The following is a 13927-nucleotide window of genomic DNA, read 5'->3' on the forward strand; positions in this document are numbered from 1 at the left end:
TTTAAGTGAGACTGTTGTAATGGAAATCCAATGCAATGAATGACTTGTTCATTTTGTTCAAATAATTATCTTCTCCTATGAGAGCACTTTTGAATAGGAAATTTATATAACTCAACTGCTTGATATGTGCTTTGTTTTTCAGAGAGCTAAGGGCTTTTTATTTACTATGAATGAGGCACATGCATAGAATTTACAAAACAAAAATGTCTGTTTACTAGATGTACAAGAAGAAATGACAGAATTCTTTTTACAGTAGCCTTTATTTGCTGCGCATTGCTAAATTCCTATCATGTTTTCAGCAACCTCAGTACTGCTCCCTAGAGTGAGACGTGTAAGTAGGAAGTTTCCAAACAGTCCATTCCTGTCACAATCTTCTCGAAGTCTTCTCCAGCTCTCTGTCCGTGCAACACACAAAACCCACACAGGAAGTCTAGTGAGAGGAAGGAAGATGAAAGGAAGAATGCAACCATGGCAGGAAGGACCTCCTTTTTCATCAGTAATAAAAACAAACTTATTTTTCTTGTATTTGAACATCCAGAGATAATTTTGCCAAGACACAAATATTTGATTTTTTTTTTTAAGGGAAAAGTTTTATTGGGGGAAAACCCAGCAGACCGGAGGGAAGGGGCGAAGAGGACAAAAAAGAGAGAAGGAGAGTTTAAGAGAGAGACAGAAAGGAGAGGAGATAGCAAGGAGAGAAGAGAGAGAGCAGAGAGGAGAGAGATGAGAGAAGAGAGAGCGAGCAGAAGAGAAGAGAGCAGGAGAGAAGAGCCAAGAGAGCCACGTGTTCAGGAACAGGCCCTTTTAAAACTTTCCCGGAGGGCAGGCAGGGAAGCAGGAGCATTGAATCCCATTAGGATGGGGGTGGTTGGGCCATGTGGCCACCTGGCTTCCAGCAATGGTGTTGGGGGCTAGAGCCTAGGATGGTGTCAGGGTGTAGATCGCGCCATAGATAAAACTGCGCCATTTTCCTAACATTTCCCCCTTTTGTTTTTTATAAAGCAGGAGTTTATGGGATTACATTAGTGCCAAAAGTTCATTAGGGGTAGAGGGACGATGATCCGTCTTTAGAGCTACTTCCTGCTGACATAGGATGATGAGGTACTCTTCACCGGCATGGGGCAATGTCTCAAGCCACTGTCTCCTGGGTGGGAAGCCGAGTATATCCCTGTAGCATCATTTGGTTGATCCCCTGGTTGCTGAAGGCCTTCGTTTGTTCCATTATAACCTGTTGTCAACATTTAAACAGACACTGGAGTATAAAAGCCAGGGTGAGAATAGTAACCACTGATCCTAAGAGTGGCATTAACCAGGTAATGAGAGGATTTCATAGAGGAGAGGAAATGAGGGGGGTCTCTGGACCCTTCTGAAGACTGTTTGATGGACGTGGTTTAAAGCTGATCCCAGCCAGGACCTGGAGGAAGGCCACTCAACTTTTGTAGGTAGAGGGGTTTGTCTGTAGAGAAATTCTGAATATTTGATGTTTTCAATAGATACCCTTGATTTCAGAAACTTCTAAAACCACCAATTTTTATCCTTAAAAATATAAAAATAATATCCAATAAATTTATCCAGAAACATATATATGCTCAGTGAAATTGGCAAAGGAATGTGGAATAATAAATAAGATGCTATGCAAAGAGGCTTCTCAAGATTTCCTTTTGGTGAGTAAGAGGAGACCACTATGGGGAGAATACGCTTTAAGTTGCTAAGCTTCCTTGTAACGTTCTGACAATAAATCACTATTTAATTTTGGCCATGTCAGAAAAAAAGCGGAAAGAAAATGTTTACTGAGCTTTAAGCCATTCGGTGTGCTTCACGGAAATACAATAGATCGATTTCATTACCTGGAAGTAACTGATTGACATTTTGAGTGTCAGTTTGAAATATGTCCGTGACAAATCTAATCCAATTAAACAATCACCCCTCCCTGTAAAAACAGTGTTCTTTAGCTCTGTACCAGAGGACGTCATTGCACTCATGATAATAAAGTCCATGGCTGCAGCTGACATTAGAGTTCTCCTTTTTTATTGTCTACACCATGCCTTGCTAATTAGCTCAACTTCACCCTGGGGAGAGCTGTCTTTTGGAGGTAGGGGAAGTTATTCTTTCTCATTGCTAGCTTGCATCTAATTCCTTCTTGGGGGAAAAAAAAAGTGTCAGTCATGCTTAATTGCATTAAATTAGGTGTGATGGTTTAAAACAGCACACAGTCTTTTTAAAGCTCAACTAATTCACTCAAATTCTTACTTGTTTCTTGAACCCCAGGCTGGGATTTTGGGTTGCCTCTGAGAAATCCTGCCATCGGGAATTAAGTGTCAGCTGTGTCCAAGGTTACTTAACTTCATTTTATAACCACATGTCATAATCATTGTCAAAAGGAATTAAATGTCACCATGTGTGGAACTCTTCTATGAACAGACCAGAAAAATAAAGGCTTGACAGGGCTTTTTACAAGAATTCTGAACCTGACAATATGGTTGATCACATGCACAGGTGTAGTGATAAATGTAAAATCTTTATTAATTTGAAGTTGACTGATTTAAAATCCCTAATAATCCACACCACAGATTTTATCCCCTCTTTGAAGAAATAATTGCTAGGGAAGTTAATAATACAGGGCTGGAGCTGTGGTGTAGCTGGTTAATCCACCACTTGAAATGCTGGCATCTTATGTAAGTCCCATTTTGAGTCCTGGCTGCTCCACTTCTGACCTAGCTCCATGCTATCATGCCTGAGAAAACAGTGGAGAATGACCCAATTGCTTGGGCTCTTGACATCCACATCAGGTCCTGGAAGAATTTCCAGGCTCCTGGGTTTCTGGCTAGCCCAGCCATGGCCCTTGTGGCCAGTTGGGAAGTAAACCAGTGGATGGAAGATCTCTGTCTTTCCCTCTCTGTTTGTACTCTGCCTTTTAAGAAAGTAAAAAAACCAAACAATATTTCACAGAGCAAACTTGCCTTGGTAAAGAAATATATGTTCTAAACATATGTGTATGTATTTATGCATTGGTTTATATATAAATTGATTCAGCTTTGACTCAAAGTGTTCGTTGAATGCTTTTTGTACATATAGGGGTGCTCTAGAGTCTAAGAGGATATAAACCAAAGTAGGTGACATAATTACTTTTAACAAATTGGTCATTAAATTAGAATTCGTAGATATTTGCTATTAGTAAAAACCATTAAATGTTTTTTAAACTTATTTTTATGCTTAAAGTTTATTTTTGCTTGAAAAAAGGTGATCTTTATTTTAACCTGGGCAGATTTGTTCTATATGATATTCCAAATTTATTTCAAGTGATGGGCTTCAGAAAAAATGATATTTTTATTTAAAAGGTTTATTTTCTTGAAAGAGTGGCAGATGGTTGGGTGTAGGTAAAAGAGAGAGAGAGGGAGAGAGAGAGAGAGAGAGAGAGGTGGGGTGGGGGAGAGATACTGCATCTGCTGCCTTACTTGTCAAATGGCTGTAGCAGCCAGGTCTGCCCAGGCTGAAGCACACTGCAGGGAGCTGGATCAAAAGCAAAGCAGCCAGAACTCAAACCAGCACGCTAATATAGGATGCTAACATTCAAATGGCAGCTTAATCGATTGCACCACAAAGCCAATCCTTATAAATAAATTTTTAAATCTATGCATATGAATACATATATATGTATATATATATATATACCTGCCCAAATATTGGTACATATTAACTTTGAGAGCACTTATCACAGTACCAGGCATAAAATATGCACCCGATTAGTATTTGTTGGCTTGGCAATAAAGCAAATTGTATAGAAAAAATATTTAGTTATTATAGTCAATTAGCTCTGCTTTTAGACATTTTTCTGTATTTATTTTCTATAGTGGACTTTCGACATTCTCAGAATTCTCATTTCAACATAATGCTTGATTTCTCTGTCCCACCTGGGTATGCCCTTGAAAAAATCCAAGAATTAGAAAAGGGAAAACTGAAGTGTGTAACCTCTACATTATTGGTAAATACATTCTCACATTTTAAATTATATTACAAAAGCAAAAAAATTCACTTTTTAATTTTATCAATTTGTGCACAGTTAAAATATTCAAAGAATGTTTTAAAATGAAAATTGAGAATTAAGTTTACATATTTCTGTATTAGTTCACTCATCCATCAATCTGCTTATGTATTCATTCGTCCATTCACTCATTAATCTAGCCAGCCATATATCTGTCTAATAACAACTGTTTAATAAAATATCATATTAGTGGTAGAAATACAAAATTTATCAATTGTATTTTCTTTCTTCTTCTTCTTCTTTTTTTTTTTTTTTTTTTTTGACCGGTAGAGTGGATAGTGAGAGATAGAGACAGAGAGAAAGGTCTTCCTTTTTGCCGTTGGTTCACCCTCCAATGGCCGCCATGGCCAGCACATTGTGCTGATCCGAAGCCAGGAGCCAGGTGCTTCTCCCGGTCTCCCATGCGGGTGCAGGGCCCAAGGACTTGGGCCATCCTCCACTGCCTTCCAGGGCCATAGCAGAGAGCTGGCCTGGAAGAGGGGCAACTGGGATAGAATCCGGCGTCCCAACTGGGACTAGAACCCAGTGTGCCGGCGCCACAAGGTGGAGGATTAGCCTGTTAAGCCACGTCACCGGCCTCAATTGTATTTTCTTAAATCATGCAATTTGAATATGTGTGTAATTAGAGAAGCTAGGATATTTAAAATTGAGGATAGTAGGTAAAGACAGAAGTTTGAGGAAAAAGGGGTAACCACATCTAGGATAAAGTATTTTGATATGCTTCATGGAATATATATGTATCAGATATATAAAGTTCTGTAGAATGATTGGGTAAAGACATGCATGTATTAGACTTGAAACTGACTCCTGAAAGAGCAATCTTCCTAGGGAGAAATGGAGGCTTAAAGTAGTCTACAGAGAGAAAACAACAGAAGCAGTCCTGATGGTACTTTAGAGACCATAAGAAATTGGAAAATTGTGTGTGATCTAGATGAACAGGAGTGTAGAGAATAGGAAGGAAATAAAAACCAATAAGATAGTTGTTGAAAGGATGCCCACAGGTTGTTCAACATTGTTCCATGGGACATTTGTGTCTCTGTACCCTCTCCTTGAAACAGGGAAGGCTTGTGACTCTTTTTATCTGAAATATACAATGAAAAACGTGATAGGCAACTTCCAAATCTTCTTCGTAGACACCAGGAAGCTTTTGCCCATGTCTGTTAGGATGCTCACTCATTCTGTAGACACCAGCTCACATGTGAAGCATGTGAATGCCTTGAGACTGCTGTGTCGGCAAGGCTGTTGATAGGCCTGGGAATTGATAGGCCAGTTGAACTCAAACATCAACTGCCAGCTGGGAAGAGTACCACCTTTTACAACCAACTCACGCAGCTCACTGCCACGCTTGCCAACATCTGACCGCAACCAAGTGAAAACTGCCTGTGTGGGCCCCTTTCAACGACCTAACCTATAATATAGTGACCAAAAGAAACTAGTTGTTATTTTACACCATCAAGATAGGGTGTAGTTTTATAAGCTGAAATTTTAACTGGTACAGAAATTTAGTTCAAAAGGGAGCTCAACGTCCCATAAATATAGTTTGAGCTTCTCATGCCAGTGAATCAACAGGCAAGAAAGTCATTTTTTATATTAGCTTGGTGATTGATTCCAATTTTCAAAGGAAACCTGGGATGCTTCTTATGAGGAGCTTCAAAAATTCATGAAAAATATACATTTTCTTTGAAGTCACCCTGGACAACAGAAGCAAGGAGGAGAAAATTTGAAACTGGGGTCTCCTTTTCTGTTCTAGAGTAAAAAAAAAAAATTGAATAAGAACAACAATCACCCATTAGAGGCAGCACTACTAAAGGCAACACCTTTCAAAATGAATGTTTGGTCACTCACCATCAAAGGTACCATGGCCATTCAAATTGCTTGCTAGTTGCAAAGAAATTATAGGATGTGTAACAGAAAAAGCATATCATTAATACCAGTTCAACTACATGATCAAGTGCAGAAATCAAGATTGGCAATAGTTATGATTAGTTTTTCCTTATTTTCTATGAATATGCATGTAAAGACAGATCAATTCCTCTCTGCATTGCATCTTCATCAGTACTAGGTAGCCTGATATTTCGTTAAATTACAAGATACTGAAACTGGAGAGTGAATTATCAAAGAAGAAAATAAAGATCCTTTATCCAAAAATGGATAAACAGATTTGATATGCTTTTGAGGGGAGGTCAACATGTTTTTAGTTGTGAGTGACACAGTTACATCATGTTACATGAAGTATGATTAGGCTCTTGTATGCCATTTGGAAATTTTTAAGAATTGTTTAAATAATATGGTTTCAGGGGCGAGTTTCATGGCACAAAGTTTAATCTCCCACTGTGGTGCCTGCATCCCATATGGGTGGCCGGTTCTAATCCCAGCTGCTCCACTTAAATCCAGCTCTCTGCTGTGGCCTGGGAAAGCAGTAGAAGATGGCCCAAGTCCTTGGGCCCCTGCACCCATGTAGGAGACCAGGAGGAAGCGTCTGGCTCCTGACTTCGGATTAATGCAGCTCTGGCCATTGTAGCCATTTGGGGAGTGAACCAATGAAAGGAAGACCTATCTATATCTGTCTCTCCCTCTCGCTGTCTGTAACTCTGCTTCTCAAAATAAAATAAATAAAAAATCTAAAAAAAAAGAATATGATTTCAGTACGGTGATAAGTTGCTGAGATACTGTGGCACTGTACTTGCTAAGTTAGCTAGTTTGGAACCACATTTTCCAGAATTCCCTTTTTATATGCTTCCTATTAGGCACAAAGACATCTGTGGTTTGGAAAATGGAAATGAGAATCAATAATGTCTTTATTCTATTGGGTATCCTTCCCCAAATTCTCTACATTCTGTGTAGGGGACATGGGCAGTATTGGAGGCAAGAGACCATGTTTGTCATGTCTATTTTCTGAAGTACCATGATTTGAGATTGTGAGGCAGCCATGGGTATCATTTTGACTTCAGTGGTTCATGTATGTGCTCATGGATTCCGGATTTACGTCTTCTAATAACAGCTCGACTTGTTGACTTTAGGCAAATACCAGTTGCAGAAGACACTCTCTGACACTAGAATGCTTAAGCAGCTCCCACAACTGCATGAAGTCTAATTCTTATAATAAATTCCTCATCTAATACTTATAGCCATTATGTTTCTCCAATAAAACCCAGATTGATAGCACTAAAGAAACCTGAGTGGTTTGATGTAGAGAATTCCTACAATTGTGATTTCATTCTATCTGTATCATTGATATTTAATGACATTGATATATCAGTGATATATCAGTGATATATCAGTGATATATCAATGTATATTTATCATAATCTCCACTAAATATTTTGTAGCAAATACCTTTACCTCAGTTGCCTCATTTGGAAATTGCAACATAAACTCAGTCTATTTGAGAACTGTGCATACATTATACATAGTACATATCACTTATTTTTTTTATTTTTTCAGTCATGATAAATATGATCCGTTCTAGTCCTTTTATGGGGATGTCTTTACTTTGTAATTATTTCCACACATAAATACATCATGTCAAAAACAAATTCAAAATCGTTCTTTCCACAAATCTTCTGTATTTTAAAAACTGTTAAAAGCATCACTATATTTCCGCAAATCATTATGTGTGTCCTTTAAATCAGAGACATGATTTAGCAGTCTCTAGTGTGCATTATTTCACCTTTAAACTTTCTCCTCAGATGACATCTTTAATTCTCAGTTCAAATCCAGTGTCTTCTATGAATCTTGTTTAAATTTTCCTTGATAGACTGCCAACTGCAAAATAATGCCACTCCAATACAATCCTTCATTTTTCTGAATTCTGTAACATAGTTTTCTCTTTCACATAGAATTTATCATAATCTCCTCTACATTTTAATGCATTGTATTCTTGCAACCAGTCTTACTACCTCCATTCCAGGAGACTAGAGTGAAGATCATGTTTTATCTCCATGAAGGAGATATTAAATAAATGTGTGTCAAACAAATGGATAAGCGAATAAAATAGGAAAATAAGAGAAGTTTAAAATAGAATGAATTGGGTAAGCTTTGTGGTGATGTGATAAATGTGGAAAGGAATTATGGAAAAATATTAGCTATTTTTATCTTTTGTATCACAAGGTAAAAAAATGATTGTGCTTATTTCTGCTTCCCAAGAAGAGATTTAAAAAAAGTCTCCTTCCCCCCACCTGGACAAGAAATTATTAGAATTTACAAAACCAGAATATCATATACATAGAAAGTATCTATATACAAAAATATATGCTAGAAACTTGTCAAATTGCTTAGTGTAAAGTGAGTGAAAATGATCTCAATTTATAGGTGGTAAAGATATAGAAATTTTGGACCCCTGTACCCATGAGCTCCACGTAATCATATACACACTTTCAAATAATTTCAGAATGCATGCAGACTGTTCTAAGCTTGATAAGTTCTGATTTAAATGTAAGTGCATTTCCAGACTGCTTCTTATGGAGTCACTAAGAGGAACTAGAAATTCTCTGTCAAGTTTATGGATGTCTTTTTTCGACCTGTGTGCACATACAACCTATATTCACTGTGTTCCTCTATGAGTAATTTATTCTGTTGTTTTCACTACAAAACTGTTAAAACAAAGATTAGAGGCACACTGTACATCAAACCAAAATATCCATTAACATTAGCTTTCCAGATATTGCCTCAGTGAGGTTGGATAATTTCTTTTTTAAATTTTTATTTAATTAATGCATTTTTACATAGATACAACTTTATGAAAATAGTGGTTCTATCTCCCATACTCCCCCCCACCCCACCAGCTCCCATCCCATCTCTCTCTCTCTCTCTCTCCCATCTCCTTCTTCATTATGGTTCATTTTTAGTATGGTTTTATATACAGAGGACCAACTCCATGCTAATCATAGACTTCAACAATTTGCACCCCCCCACACACACACAACATATAGAGTATAATTTGGGGAGAGAATTTGCAGTCAATTTTCATATTACAATTCAATAGGGACAGAGGTCCTACCTGAGGAGCAAGTGCACAGTGGCTACTGTTGTTCCTTTAACAATTAACACTTTTTTTATGACATCAGTGATAATCTGAGGTTCTTGCCATGAGCTGCCAAGGCTATGGAAGCCTTTTGTGACCATAGACTTCATCAGTATTTGGACACAGCCATAAGCAAAGTGGATGTTCTCTCTTCAGAGAAGAGTGTCTCCTTCCTTGATGACCCTTTCTTTCCTCTGAGGTCTCACAGAGATCCTCCATGTAGGATATTTTTTTTGTCAAAGAGTCTTGGCTTTCTATGCCTGAAATGTTCTTGCAGGCCGTTCAGTCCGACTAGGAAGCCTTAAGGGTTGATTATGAGGTCAGAGTGTTATTTACTGAGAATGTCATTCTAGAAGTCTGTTGTGTGGACTGCTTTCCATGTTGGTCCTTCCTTCCTTTTTAATTCTATTTTTTTAACCAGGTACTTGATGTTATTTATATCATCCATTTTAAACTTAGACCAATCTATCTGTTGCCTTTAACATTTTAACAGAGAAGATGGATAATTTCTTTTCTCTTTTCAAGGCCTTAGGCCAAGACCCTATCTCTGACTCTGGGAAGACATGGTTCTAGAGACAAGTCATTCAAGAAAATGATGCAAAGTCTACTTGTTCCCTAAGGGCATATGCACCTGCAGCAAATCCTCTGTTAAGCTGAAGGTGCGACCCAACCTGTGTGACACAGGGACTTTGTGAAGGGGGAAATGAGTACAACTCTCCAATCCTGCAGGGATTGCACATGCTGCAAATTGGTGAAATTTCCTTGACTTCTGGTAACTTCCAGTGATTCATTGATTAGAACGAACCTCATAGATTCTAGATTCTGCGCTGAAAAGACCCAATTGTGTCCTTATGTTGTGTCATGATAATGGTGGACTCAGAGCTATATAGGAAACTGGACTACTCCACAGCCACTTTCTGAAGTTTCCTTGTGAACAGTACTCTTGCCTAGGATGTTATTATTTCCTATCTTTAATATTCTCCTCTTTCCTGCATCCCTTGAACCTATGTTTATCTCTTTAGCCCCCATCATTTAAAATCAAATCAAATAAAAAAACCAAACTTCTCTCTTCATGCTGTCACTTCATTTTCTCTTTTCCTTCATCATCTTTCCCCAGAGAAGCCTTTGACTATTTTTTCATTCTGCTTCATCACCTACCCTTTGACATTTTACAGGATATCCTTTCTTCTCAATGCTCTACTACAGTGCCCCTTCTGAGTCCTTTGTTCTCAATACCCTACTAAAATGTCTCTGTGAAATCATTCAGCATTATGTTCAACTCTGTGGCCATGTGCCGCAGTGGCATCTTAGCCTCTTTCCAAAAGTTCAGATTTAGAAAATACATATCAGAATGCATGATGTGGGGTTTTTCTGCACCCACACTTATATGCACACATATTTTGGGTATAGAGTGCTGCACATGTAAATTACTGCAGCTCTATCCTCAGTTTCAGGACTCATCCTTGGTATGATATCCAAAGGTTTCTCTTCTGAATCAGGCTTAGATGGAGTGGATCCCTTTGTATTGATTAAGATTGTTACACTCTATCTTTAAAACTTGTATGTATTTAGTTTGAAAGGCAGAGACAGAGGTCTCTCATGCTCTGTTTCACTCCACAAGCATCCACAACAGGGTTATCATACTTTGCATGGAATAAAATTACTACATATTTTTTGCCTTAACCAGTAATTATCACCAGAATATTCTTGGCTTATATATTAGCATGCACTTTACGCTATTTGCTTTTTTAGTTCATCAGAATGCATGTTTTGTGGTCTGCCTATAGATGTCCCATAAATTGTTTTTTTTTTAAAGATTTATTTGAAAGGCAGAGTTCAGAGAGGCAGAGGCAGAGAGAGAGAGAGAGAGAGAGAGAGAGAGAGAGAAAGTCTTCCATCTGCTGGTTTACTTCCCAAATGGCCACAACAGCCAGAGCTGTGCTGATCCATAGCCAGGAGACATGAGCTTTTTCCAGCCTTCTCATGCAAGTACAGAGGCCCAAGGACCTGTACCCTCCTCTACTGCTTTTCCAGGCTATAGCAGAGAGCTGGATAGGAAGTGGATCTGCCAGGACTTGAACTGGTGTTCATATGGGATGCTGGCACTGTGGGCAGTGGCTTTTACCCACTGTGCCACTGCACCGGCCCCATAAGTTCTTTATCCCTATCTATTTTGTTTTTTATCATATCTGTGGCATTATCCAACAGTTGAAAGTGTTAATATTCTTTTCTTCGAGTTTCCCAATTTCTTTTCTTTAATCTTGCTCTCCCATAAGTTAAATATAAAGCGGAGAGCATAGTTCCTTGGAAATTTATATTCAGCATTTTCATCAATGATTGCATAAGTCCATCAATGACTTTTTAATGAAATATGCAGATAGAGAGTGATAGCATATATACTAAGCTGTTGTCCTTAAATATTTAATAAGTTGATAATATTTGATTCATGTAATAATATTGAATGTAATTGAGCATATTGTTAATTCTTACTCTTGATATAAAAAAGAAACAACTTCAGAAAATGTCATGATTAAACACATGGCTTAAAATGTTCACGAATAATGAGCCTCTTAGCTAACTTAATCAGTAATGTATTACCTAGTAGGTGGAGGAGGTCTTTTCTTCAAAAAAAAAAAAAATTCCATGTGTGTTGTATGCATGTAAGGCGAGAAGGGAACAGAGGAAGAAAAAGAGGGTAAAGAGCCTGGCTTGGGCCAAAGTCAGGCAAAGGAAACCCAATCCAGGTGTCCAACATGGATCACAGGGATCAAACTACTTGAGCTCGACCTTCTATCTCCCAAGGTCTGAGTTAGCAGGAATCTGGAATTGGGGGTGGAATGCTGGGACTTGAATCTGAGAACTCCAAAATATCATGCCGACATCCCAAGGGCTATCTTCATTACTACTCCAAATGCCCACCTTGGCATGCATATTTTTGTGTGAAAAATTGTTTAAGATACATGTGAATTTTTATACTTAGTTGTATGATGACCACATAAGTAATATTAAAGCTTTGATATTGGGGCCTGCACTGTAGTTTTGTGGGTTAAACTGCTGCCTGTAGTGCTGGCATCCCAGTTGGGGTCTGGTTCGAGTCCTGGCTGGTCCACTTCTGATCAAGCTCCCTGCTAGTGGCTTGAGAAACCAATGAAGGATGGCCCAAGTACTTGGGACCCTGCACCCAGGTCGGAACTTAGAGGAAGCTCCTGGTTTCAGATTGGACCAGCTCTGGCCATTTGGGGAATGAACTAGTGGATGGAGGCTCTCTCTCTCTTTCTCTCTCTCTCTCTCTCTCTCTCTCTCTCTCTCTCTCTCTCTCTCTCCCCCTCTCTCTGTAACTCTGCCTTTCAAATAAATAAAAAAGCTTTGATATTAAATAAACCTGGGTTTACCCTTGGCCATAACATTTCATAGTGGCATGAAATTTGAGCAAGCCATTTAATTTTCCAATTGTCAGTTTCTGCAACTTCATTAAATGGTTGAAATAATTAAAATGAACATTACAGGAAAACTATTAGGTGAAGTGCCTGGTACATATGAGGGATCTTCAAAAATGTGGAAAATGTGTGTTATAAAAAATGCATGAACTCATTTTTTTTGCACCAAAATAAGCTTGCCTTTTAATTCCATGTTTCCACAAATTTTCTGAGTCATTTCTTATTAAGTAATTGATTGAGTTGTTATCAATGAGTAGAAATTAGAAAAATATATTTCAACTTAACAAAAAGATTTTAAGGAAAATATAGTTTGTATGAACATACATGGAAAATTGAAAAATTTCTCTTGCTAAATTTCAAAATCAACATTGAAATGTTTTGAAAAGATTAGTAAATTATACTACAATGTGTCTAATGTTTGATACAATTCTAAAATGTTCGGATTTACAGATGTTTGTTTTCTAAGATATATATTTTATTGGAGGGAATGAACATATGAGATGAACAATAAGGCCCTCAAGAGAAGTTCCCTTGGCCTTTTGATGCCTTTCACATTGAACCAGTGCTCCAAGGAGGCTGGAGCCTGTCTTCAGGGACCTTCTGCTTATGTAGGCTATGAACTGAATGGTAAAAATGTTTTTTTTTTCAGTTTTCATCATTTCTAATCTTTTGAGAGTAACTACTTTTTCTAGGAAATGTATATTCTCAATGGTAAATGCTTTGATATCTCCTGGGAGCCTATGTTTTCATTTCAAACCAGGACTGGTAGAAAGAAGCAAATAAATGGATAAAACTCTGTGATAAGAAACAATTACCGGTCTGACTGTCTCCAGGATCGGGAGGCTGGGGAATGGGCGAGCAGCGCATTTACCTTTCCTCGGACCCAGTCCATCCTTGTACAGGTGGACTAAGACCCTGCATCTGGCACCCAACGTGGGGCAGGAACAGTTACTTTTTGGCCAAGGCTAAGCGGTCTTTCAGGGTAAGTGAAACCTTAGTATGGTTTATGCAGTTTCGTCCCAAAAGGACCTGGCCTTAAAGGCCTCACGCTATATGTTAAAAAGTGTCTGGGTAGCTGTCATAACCTTGGCCCTTTGGATTCAGACGGCCAATCTCTTTTCTTGGAACACTTGGTCATGGGTGGAAAAACTCACCCTTAAGAGGAAGAGACACTTTGATACCGCCCTTAAAGCATCCTTCCACCCAGACGCTATAACCCTAGCTTCGGAGGGCGGGAGGGAGAAAGAGGAAGTGCAGGACTTGGGAGAGCTTAAAGCCTCAGAGGAAGATGGCGGGGAGAGAAAATGGGCTAAGTTTGATCAGGAATGCAGAGAGCCTGTGGAGGCACGAACTGTTGAGGTAAAAATGAAAGTAAAAATCGTCCAGCCTAGCTCATCCACCCCAGAAGGGCCGGGACCACCTCCA

This window comes from Lepus europaeus, chromosome 1 (assembly GCF_033115175.1).
Source record: "Lepus europaeus isolate LE1 chromosome 1, mLepTim1.pri, whole genome shotgun sequence".
Taxonomy (NCBI): Eukaryota; Metazoa; Chordata; class Mammalia; order Lagomorpha; family Leporidae; genus Lepus; species Lepus europaeus.